Source organism: Cherax quadricarinatus, chromosome 2 (genome assembly GCF_038502225.1).
Source record: "Cherax quadricarinatus isolate ZL_2023a chromosome 2, ASM3850222v1, whole genome shotgun sequence".
Classification (NCBI taxonomy): domain Eukaryota; kingdom Metazoa; phylum Arthropoda; class Malacostraca; order Decapoda; family Parastacidae; genus Cherax; species Cherax quadricarinatus.
Window position 1 is genome coordinate 71,551,375 of NC_091293.1, and position 11,469 is coordinate 71,562,843.

Genomic DNA, 11,469 nt, shown 5'->3' on the forward strand with positions numbered 1-11,469 from the left:
AGTAGTCATTGGAGTGATGTATAACCCACCACAGAACTGCAGGAGGCCAAGAGAGGAGTACGAAGAAAACAACAGGGTGATGGTGGACACACTGGCTGAGGTGGCAAGAAGAGCTCACTCGAGCAGAGCAAAGTTACTGGTAATGGGCGATTTCAACCACAGGGAGATCGACTGGGAAAACCTGGAGCCACATGGGGGTCCCGAAACATGGAGAGCCAAGATGATGGATGTGGTACTTGAAAACCTCATGCATCAACATGTCAGGGACACAACCAGAGAGAGAGGGGAGGATGAGCCAGCAAGACTGGATCTTGTGTTCACCCTGAGCAGTTCAGACATTGAGGACATCACTTACGAGAGGCCCCTTGGAGCTAGCGATCATGTGGTTCTGAGTTTTGACTATATAGTAGAGTTACAAGTGGAGAAGGTAACAGGAACTGAAGGGGACAGGCCAAACTATAAAAGGGGGGACTACACAGGTATGAGAAACTTCCTGCAGGAGGTTCAGTGGGACAGAGAAATGGTAGGAAAATCAGTAAACGAGATGATGGAATATGTGGCAACAAAGTGCAAGGAGGCAGAGGAAAGTTTTGTTCCCAAGGGAAACAGAAATAATAGGAAGACCAAAACGAGTCCTTGGTTTACCCGAAGGTGTAGGGAGGCAAAAACTAAGTGCAACAGAGAATGGAAAAGGTACAGGAGGCATAGGACCCAGGAAAACAAGGAGATTAGTAGAAGAGCCAGAAACGAATATGCACAGATAAGGAGGGAGGCCCAGCGACAGTATGAAAACGACATAGCATCGAAAGTCAAATCTGACCCGAAACTGCTGTATAGCCACATTAGGAGGAAGACAACAGTCAAGGACCAGGTGATAAGGCTGAGGAAAGAAGGTGGAGAACTCACAAGAAACGATCAAGAAGTATGTGAGGAGCTCAACACGAGATTTAAGGAAGTATTTACAGTAGAGACAGGAAGGACTCTGGGGGGACAGACCAGATGGGGACACCAGCAAGGAATACACCAACAAGTGTTGGACGACATACATACAGATGAGGAGGAGGTGAAGAAACTGCTAAGGGACATCGATACCTCAAAGGCAATGGGACCGGACAACATCTCCCCGTGGGTCCTTAGAGAGGGAGCAGATATGTTGTGCGTGCCACTTACCACAATCTTCAACACATCCCTGGAAACTGGGCAACTACCTGAGGTATGGAAGACGGCAAATGTAGTTCCCATTTTTAAAAAAAGGAGACAGAAAAGAGGCACTAAACTATAGACCTGTATCATTGACGTGTATAGTATGCAAAATTATGGAGAAGATTATCAGGAGGAGAGTGGTGGAGCACCTGGAACGGAACAGGAGTATAAATGTCAACAAGCACGGATTCACGGAAGGCAAATCCTGTGTCACAAACCTTCTGGAGTTTTATGATAAAATAACAGAAGTAAGACACGAGAGAGAGGGGTGGGTTGATTGCATCTTCTTGGACTGCAAGAAGGCCTTTGACACAGTTCCTCACAAGAGATTAGTGCAGAAGCTAGAGCATCAGGCGCATATAACAGGAAGGGCACTGCAATGGATCAGAGAATACCTGACAAAGAGGCAACAACGAGTCATGGTACGTAATGATGTATCACAGTGGGCACCTGTGACGAGCGGGGTCCCACAGGGGTCGGTCCTAGGACCAGTGCTATTTTTGGTATATGTGAACGACATGACGGAAGGGTTAGACTCAGAAGTGTCCCTGTTTGCAGATGATGTGAAGTTAATGAGGAGAATTAAATCTGATGAGGACCAGGCAGGACTTCAAAGAGACCTGGACAGACTGGACACCTGGTCCAGCAAATGGCTTCTCGAATTTAATCCTGCCAAATGCAAAGTCATGAAGATAGGGGAAGGGCACAGAAGACCACAGACAGAGTATAGGCTAGGTGGCCAAAGACTGCAAACCTCACTCAAGGAGAAAGATCTTGGGGTGAGTATAACACCGAGCATGTCTCCGGAAGCACACATCAATCAGATAACTGCTGCAGCATATGGGCGCCTGGCAAACCTGAGAACAGCATTCCGATACCTTAGTAAGGAATCATTCAAGACACTGTACACCGTGTATGTCAGGCCCATACTGGAGTATGCAGCACCTGTTTGGAACCCGCACTTGATAAAGCACGTCAAGAAACTAGAGAAAGTACAAAGGTTTGCGACAAGGTTAGTTCCAGAGCTAAGGGGAATGTCCTATGAAGAAAGATTAAGGGAAATCGGCCTGACGACACTGGAGGACAGGAGGGTCAGGGGAGACATGATAACGACATATAAAATACTGCGTGGAATAGACAAGGTTGGCAAAGACAGGATGTTCCAGGGAGGGGACACAGAAACAAGAGGCCACAATTGGAAGTTGAAGACACAAATGAGTCAGAGAGATAGTAGGAAGTATTTCTTCAGTCATAGAGTTGTAAGGCAGTGGAATAGCCTAGAAAATGACGTAGTGGAGGCAGGAACCATACACAGTTTTAAGACGAGGTTTGATAAAGCTCATGGAGCGGGGAGAGAGAGGGCCCAGTAGCAACCGGTGAAGAGGCGGGGCCAGGAGCTAGGACTCGACCCCTGCAACCACATATATATATATATATATATATATATATATATATATATATATATATATATATATATATATATATATATATATATATATATATATATATATATACAATATATATATATATATATATATATATATATATATATATATATATATATATATATATATATATATATATATATATATATATATATATATATATATATATATATATATATATATATATATATATATATATATATATATATATATATATATATATATATATATATATATATATATATATATATATATATATATATATATATATATATATATATATATATATATATATATATATATATATATATATATATATATATTAGAGAGAGAGAGAGCAAGATTAGACAGATATAGCCCAAACAACTCCACTCCGAGACGCTAAAGTGACAATTAATCAGAATATATTTGGGCAGGCATTGTTGTCTGGCACAACTTACGGTAGAGTATATCATTATTTATAATATTCAATTAGTGATAATCATTGATGATGAGAATTGATATTATTTCATCCGTAACAATTTCACAAGATTACCTTTCTGCTGACAATCTATATTATATATTTTATTCGGAAGTGGAAGGGCCTGCCATATTTTGTTCCCTCTCGTTTATCACCATAAAACTGTTTTTTGGGCGATCCTTCACGAAATTTCGCGCATGGAGACTCGTTCCGTCGTTTCCTCGCGTTAACGTCCCGTTAACGTGAGGAATATTGTTTTGTTTTAGGTTGTATTCAGGATATAGGAGCAAGGCACCTCAGGTGGTCTGTTGGGTTCCTCGGGTATAATAAACATCTCCGGGAGCGTATCTTAGTCGAATGATGACCCGTTCCATGATTGAATGATTACAAGCGGATAAAAAAAAAAAAAACGTGATGATGAAGAACAATTCATTGGGAGAATGTTTCGCTTTGTTTAGATCTATATCAAGTCATGACTTTAGAAATCATTGAACAGAGAGAGAGAGAGAGAGAGAGAGAGAGAGAGAGAGAGAGACAGACAGACAGACAGAGAGAGAGAGACAGAGACAGAGACAGAGACTTTGTCCCAAATAAAGTTTGTCCTGGAGTCATAGACTTGCAGGGGAGGGGCTAGTTTTCTTAAAATTTAAGATCTCTTGCCTGGCAGTGCCAGTCGTCCTGTGAGTTTACGTTGCACGTCATAATGATGATGGGTTGCAAGCTGCCTTGTTGACACGTCCTTGGTGAGCTCAACTAAGCTTCGATATCGTCATATGTTAGCAACAATGGCTGATATTAAGTTTCATTTTAAATTTTAAAAATACTAATGAAATACATTTTAAGCTAAATAGTATTACAGGATAAACAAGCTCGTCTGAGACAAAGATTTAGATTCGGGAAAGCTTGAGATATATGAGAGAAGGTGACAAAGGAGAATCCATTAATGTGGTAATTGCTCCTCTCTCTCTCTCTCTCTCTCTCTCTCTCTCTCTCTCTCTCTCTCTCTCTCTCTCTCTCTCTCTCTCTCTCTCTCTCTCCCCCTTTTACACAAGGTTTAACAAGGTTAGGTTAAGGGTTCTTAACTTTATTTACAAGCTAAGAGCTGTTACGTACAGCAGCTCACCTGAAAGCTTTTTTTTTATTGTTATGAGACATACGCTGTATAGCCCTTGTGGCTTAGCGCTTCTTTTTTATTATAATAATATGAGACATACAAATAGGAAACAGGATGAGGTTGGAGCCATCTGTGGGCCAGCAATTTCATTTTCTCAACTAAATTCATTTCATTGATGTCATTATGTTATACGAACATGTTCAAGACGCGAGTCATCTTAGGAATAAATGATCTCAGATAAAGTGATATTTTTGAGATGGCTACAGTTAGTGTAGTTGCTGATTGCTGCCCGTCTTGTGGTATAGAAGCTTGCTTCTCGCTGTCCTCGGAGCGGAGCCAAGTGTGGTACTTTGACAATATTGGCCTTGTACATAACAGTAAGGCCACCCTCAACCCTCCTGTGTTGAAGGCTCTGCTGAAATGACATCTATCCAGGCTGGGTCCAGGCGAGAGATGAGGCGTCTTGTTCTGTTCTCTGTTCCGTCAAGAAGTCGCAGATGAGACGGAGGGCAGTCCAAGAAAGTGGAGTATACTCAAGGTGTGAGCGTGCTCTCTCTCTCTCTCTCTCTCTCTCTCTCTCTCTCTCTCTCTCTCTCTCTCTCTCTCTCTCTCTCTCTCTCTCTCTCTCTCTCTCTCTCTCTCTCTCTCACTCTCACTCTCACTCTCATTAACCATGTGCGGATAAAAGGTTCCCAAACTATCGGTATTTAATCATAATTTTATCACTATCGGGAAACGTGTCATTATATTCATGTTTTTACCTTAATTAGTTAAGCTATTATCCTTGTCCTGTTTTCTCCGTGCCATTATCTTCTCGCATGTTCTTCCAAACCTAATTCTCCTCTCTTTCCTTTCTTTTCTCACCCAATATCCTACAGCCTTTCCTCTCTTCACCAGTTTCTTCATTTTCTTCATCCCATCCTCTACCCCATCCCTTTCTCCAAATTCTCCATTCCACACTGCACTTCCCTCTCTCCATCATTTTTCTTCCCTTTCATTTCATTACCTATCTTCCAGTCTTCCCACTCATTCTCTTCCCTCCTTCCTTTCACTTCTTATCTGTTATTCGGTCAATACTTCTTACTGCTTCTCATTCTCCATCCTGTCCAGCAAGTTTGCATCCCTCTACTTGCAGTTCCATTGTTATTTTTTTCCCATGATCTCCGTTCTTCCTCTTCCTCTTTTCTCTTTTTTCCCGCTTCAATATTTTTTCTCTTTCTTCTGTCTATTCTCTCTTACTCCTGCTTAGCCACCGCCAAAGAACTGATGGCTGACAGTACCAGTTCCATCACTGGTGGCAGGCAGAACCAGTTCCATTACTGATGCTGACAGTACCAGTTCCATTACTGGTTGCTGACAGTACCAGTTCCATCACTAGTGGCAGACAGAACCAGTTCCATTACTGTTGCTGGCAGTACCAATACCATCACTGGTTGCTGACAGTACCAGTTTCATCACTGGTTGCTGACAGTACCAGTTCCATCAATAGTGACTGCCAGCACCAGTTCCATTACTGGTCACTGACAATACCAACTCCATCAATGGTGGCTGCCAGTATCAGTTCCATTACTGGTTGCTGACAGTATCATTTCCATCACTGGTGGCTGTCAGTACCAGTGTTCTCGTCCCTTGTGACTCTCATAACAAGCTACAGTGTTCTCGTCCCTTGTAACACTCATAGCAAGCTATGTCCTCGTCCCTTGTGACTCTCATAGAAAGCTATGTCCTCGTCCCTTGTGACTCTCGTAACAAGCTACAGTGTCCTCGTCCCTTGTGACTCTCATAGCAAGCTATGTCCTCGTCCCATGAGACTCTCATAGCAACCTATGTCCTCGTCTCTTTTTAATCTCATAACAAGCTACAGTGTTCTCGTCCCTTGTGACTCTCATAGCAAGCTATGTCCTCGTCCCTTGTGACTCATAACAAGCTACAGTGCTTTCGTCCCTTGTGACTCTCATAGCAAGCTATGTCCTCGTCCCTTGTGACTCTCATAACAAGCTACAGTGTTCTCGTCCCTTGTGACTCTCATAGCAAACTATGTCCTCGTCCCTTGTGACTCTCATAACAAGCTACAGTGTTCTCGTCCCTTGTGACTCTCATAGCAAACTATGTCCTCGTCTCTTGTGACTCTCATAGCAAACTATGTCCTCGTCCCTTGTGACTCTCATAACAAGCTACAGTGTTCTCGTCCCTTGTGACTCTCATAACAAGCTACAGTGTTCTCGTCCCTTGTGACTCTCATAACAAGCTACAGTGTCCTCGCCCCTTGTGACTCTCATAACAAGCTACAGTGTTCTCGTCCCTTGTGACTCTCATAACAAGCTAGTGTCCTCGTCCCTTGTGACTCTCATAACAAGCTAGTGTCCTCGTCCCTTGTGACTCTCATAACAAGCTACAGTGTCCTCGTCCCTTGTGACTCTCATAACAAGCTAGTGTCCTCGTCCCTTGTGACTCTCATAACAAGCTACAGTGTCCTCGTCCCTTGTGACTCTCATAACAAGCTAGTGTCCTCGTCCCTTGTGACTCTCATAACAAGCTACAGTGTCCTCGTCCCTTGTGACTCTCATAAAGAGCTAGTGTCCTCGTCCCTTGTGACTCTCATAACAAGCTACAGTGTCCTCGTCCCTTGTGACTCTCATAACAAGCTAGTGTCCTCGTCCCTTGTGACTCTCATAACAAGCTACAGTGTCCTCGTCCCTTGTGACTCTCATAACAAGCTAGTGTCCTCGTCCCTTGTGACTCTCATAACAAGCTAGTGTCCTCGTCCCTTGTGACTCTCATAACAAGCTACAGTGTTCTCGTCCCTTGTGACTCTCATAACAAGCTAGTGTCCTCGTCCCTTGTGACTCTCATAACAAGCTACAGTGTTCTCGTCCCTTGTGACTCTCATAACAAGCTACAGTGTTCTCGTCCCTTGTGACTCTCATAACAAACTAGTGTCCTCGTCCCTTGTGACTCTCATAACAAGCTACAGTGTTCTCGTCCCTTGTGACTCTCATAACAAGCTAGTGTCCTCGTCCCTTTTGACTCTCATAACAAGCTACAGTGTTCTCGTCCCTTGTGACTCTCATAACAAGCTACAGTGTTCTCGTCCCTTGTGACTCTCATAACAAGCTAGTGTCCTCGTCCCTTGTGACTCTCATAACAAGCTAGTGTCCTCGTCCCTTGTGACTCTCATAACAAGCTACAGTGTTCTCGTCCCTTGTGACTCTCATAACAAGCTAGTGTCCTCGTCCCTTGTGACTCATAACAAGCTACAGTGTTCTCGTCCCTTGTGACTCTCATAACAAGCTAGTGTCCTCGTCCCTTGTGACTCTCATAACAAGCTACAGTGTTCTCGTCCCTTGTGACTCTCATAGCAAGCTATGTCCTCGTCCCTTGTGACTCTCATAACAAGCTACAGTGTTCTCGTCCCTTGTGACTCTCATAGCAAACTATGTCCTCGTCTCTTGTGACTCTCATAGCAAACTATGTCCTCGTCCCTTGTGACTCTCATAACAAGCTACAGTGTTCTCGTCCCTTGTGACTCTCATAGCAAACTATGTCCTCGTCCCTTGTGACTCTCATAACAAGCTACAGTGTTCTCGTCCCTTGTGACTCTCATAGCAAGCTAGAGTGTTTTCGTCCCTTGTGACTCTCATAGCAAGCTATGTCCTCGTCCCTTGTGACTCTCATAACAAGCTACAGTGTTCTCGTCCCTTGTGACTCTCATAGCAAGCTACAGTGTTCTCGTCGCTTGTGACTCTCATAACAAGCTACAGTGTTCTCGTCCCTTGTGACTCTCATAACAAGCTACAGTGTTCTCGTCCCTTGTGACTCTCATAACAAGCTACAGTGTTCTCGTCCCTTGTGACTCTCATAACAAGCTACAGTGTTCTCGTCCCTTGTGACTCTCATAGCAAACTATGTCCTCGTCTCTTGTGACTCTCATAGCAAACTATGTCCTCGTCCCTTGTGACTCTCATAACAAGCTACAGTGTTCTCGTCCCTTGTGACTCTCATAGCAAACTATGTCCTCGTCTCTTGTGACTCTCATAGCAAACTATGTCCTCGTCCCTTGTGACTCTCATAACAAGCTACAGTGTTCTCGTCCCTTGTGACTCTCATAACAAGCTACAGTGTTCTCGTCCCTTGTGACTCTCATAACAAGCTACAGTGTCCTCGCCCCTTGTGACTCTCATAACAAGCTACAGTGTTCTCGTCCCTTGTGACTCTCATAACAAGCTAGTGTCCTCGTCCCTTGTGACTCTCATAACAAGCTAGTGTCCTCGTCCCTTGTGACTCTCATAACAAGCTACAGTGTCCTCGTCCCTTGTGACTCTCATAACAAGCTAGTGTCCTCGTCCCTTGTGACTCTCATAACAAGCTACAGTGTCCTCGTCCCTTGTGACTCTCATAACAAGCTAGTGTCCTCGTCCCTTGTGACTCTCATAACAAGCTACAGTGTCCTCGTCCCTTGTGACTCTCATAAAGAGCTAGTGTCCTCGTCCCTTGTGACTCTCATAACAAGCTACAGTGTCCTCGTCCCTTGTGACTCTCATAACAAGCTAGTGTCCTCGTCCCTTGTGACTCTCATAACAAGCTACAGTGTCCTCGTCCCTTGTGACTCTCATAACAAGCTAGTGTCCTCGTCCCTTGTGACTCTCATAACAAGCTAGTGTCCTCGTCCCTTGTGACTCTCATAACAAGCTACAGTGTTCTCGTCCCTTGTGACTCTCATAACAAGCTAGTGTCCTCGTCCCTTGTGACTCTCATAACAAGCTACAGTGTTCTCGTCCCTTGTGACTCTCATAACAAGCTACAGTGTTCTCGTCCCTTGTGACTCTCATAACAAGCCAGTGTCCTCGTCCCTTGTGACTCTCATAACAAGCTACAGTGTTCTCGTCCCTTGTGACTCTCATAACAAGCTAGTGTCCTCGTCCCTTGTGACTCTCATAACAAGCTACAGTGTTCTCGTCCCTTGTGACTCTCATAACAAGCTACAGTGTTCTCGTCCCTTGTGACTCTCATAACAAGCTAGTGTCCTCGTCCCTTGTGACTCTCATAACAAGCTAGTGTCCTCGTCCCTTGTGACTCTCATAACAAGCTAGTGTCCTCGTCCCTTGTGACTCTCATAACAAGCTACAGTGTTCTCGTCCCTTGTGACTCTCATAACAAGCTAGTGTCCTCGTCCCTTGTGACTCTCATAACAAGCTACAGTGTTCTCGTCCCTTGTGACTCTCATAACAAGCTAGTGTCCTCGTCCCTTGTGACTCTCATAACAAGCTACAGTGTTCTCGTCCCTTGTGACTCTCATAGCAAGCTAGAGTGTTTTCGTCCCTTGTGACTCTCATAGCAAGCTATGTCCTCGTCCCTTGTGACTCTCATAACAAGCTACAGTGTTCTCGTCCCTTGTGACTCTCATAGCAAGCTACAGTGTTCTCGTCCCTTGTGACTCTCATAACAAGCTACAGTGTTCTCGTCCCTTGTGACTCTCATAGCAAACTATGTCCTCGTCTCTTGTGACTCTCATAGCAAACTATGTCCTCGTCCCTTGTGACTCTCATAACAAGCTACAGTGTTCTCGTCCCTTGTGACTCTCATAGCAAACTATGTCCTCGTCTCTTGTGACTCTCATAGCAAACTATGTCCTCGTCTCTTGTGACTCTCATAGCACACTATGTCCTCGTCCCCGGTGACTCTCATAACAAGCTACAGTGTTCTCGTCCCTTGTGACTCTCATAGCAAACTATGTCCTCGTCTCTTGTGACTCTCATAGCAAACTATGTCCTCGTCCCTTGTGACTCTCATAACAAGCTACAGTGTTCTCGTCCCTTGTGACTCTCATAACAAGCTACAGTGTTCTCGTCCCTTGTGACTCTCATAACAAGCTAGTGTCCTCGTCCCTTGTGACTCTCATAACAAGCTAGTGTCCTCGTCCCTTGTGACTCTCATAACAAGCTACAGTGTCCTCGTCCCTTGTGACTCTCATAACAAGCTAGTGTCCTCGTCCCTTGTGACTCTCATAACAAGCTACAGTGTCCTCGTCCCTTGTGACTCTCATAACAAGCTAGTGTCCTCGTCCCTTGTGACTCTCATAACAAGCTACAGTGTCCTCGTCCCTTGTGACTCTCATAAAGAGCTAGTGTCCTCGTCCCTTGTGACTCTCATAACAAGCTACAGTGTCCTCGTCCCTTGTGACTCTCATAACAAGCTAGTGTCCTCGTCCCTTGTGACTCTCATAACAAGCTACAGTGTCCTCGTCCCTTGTGACTCTCATAACAAGCTAGTGTCCTCGTCCCTTGTGACTCTCATAACAAGCTAGTGTCCTCGTCCCTTGTGACTCTCATAACAAGCTACAGTGTTCTCGTCCCTTGTGACTCTCATAACAAGCTAGTGTCCTCGTCCCTTGTGACTCTCATAACAAGCTACAGTGTTCTCGTCCCTTGTGACTCTCATAACAAGCTACAGTGTTCTCGTCCCTTGTGACTCTCATAACAAGCTAGTGTCCTCGTCCCTTGTGACTCTCATAACAAGCTACAGTGTTCTCGTCCCTTGTGACTCTCATAACAAGCTAGTGTCCTCGTCCCTTGTGACTCTCATAACAAGCTACAGTGTTCTCGTCCCTTGTGACTCTCATAACAAGCTACAGTGTTCTCGTCCCTTGTGACTCTCATAACAAGCTAGTGTCCTCGTCCCTTGTGACTCTCATAACAAGCTAGTGTCCTCGTCCCTTGTGACTCTCATAACAAGCTAGTGTCCTCGTCCCTTGTGACTCTCATAACAAGCTACAGTGTTCTCGTCCCTTGTGACTCTCATAACAAGCTAGTGTCCTCGTCCCTTGTGACTCTCATAACAAGCTACAGTGTTCTTGTCCCTTGTGACTCTCATAACAAGCTAGTGTCCTCGTCCCTTGTGACTGTCATAACAAGCTACAGTGTTCTCGTCCCTTGTGACTCTCATAACAAGCTACAGTGTCCTCGTCCCTTGTGACTCTCATAACAAGCTAGTGTCCTCGTCCCTTGTGACTCTCATAACAAGCTACAGTGTCCTCGTCCCTTGTGACTCTCATAACAAGCTAGTGTTCTCGTCCCTTGTGACTCTCATAACAAGCTACAGTGTCCTCGTCCCTTGTGACTCTCATAACAAGCTAGTGTTCTCGTCCCTTGTGACTCTCATAACAAGCTACAGTGTCCTCGTCCCTTGTGACTCTCATAACAAGCTACAGTGTCCTCGTCCCTTGTGACTCTCATAACAAGCTAGTGTTC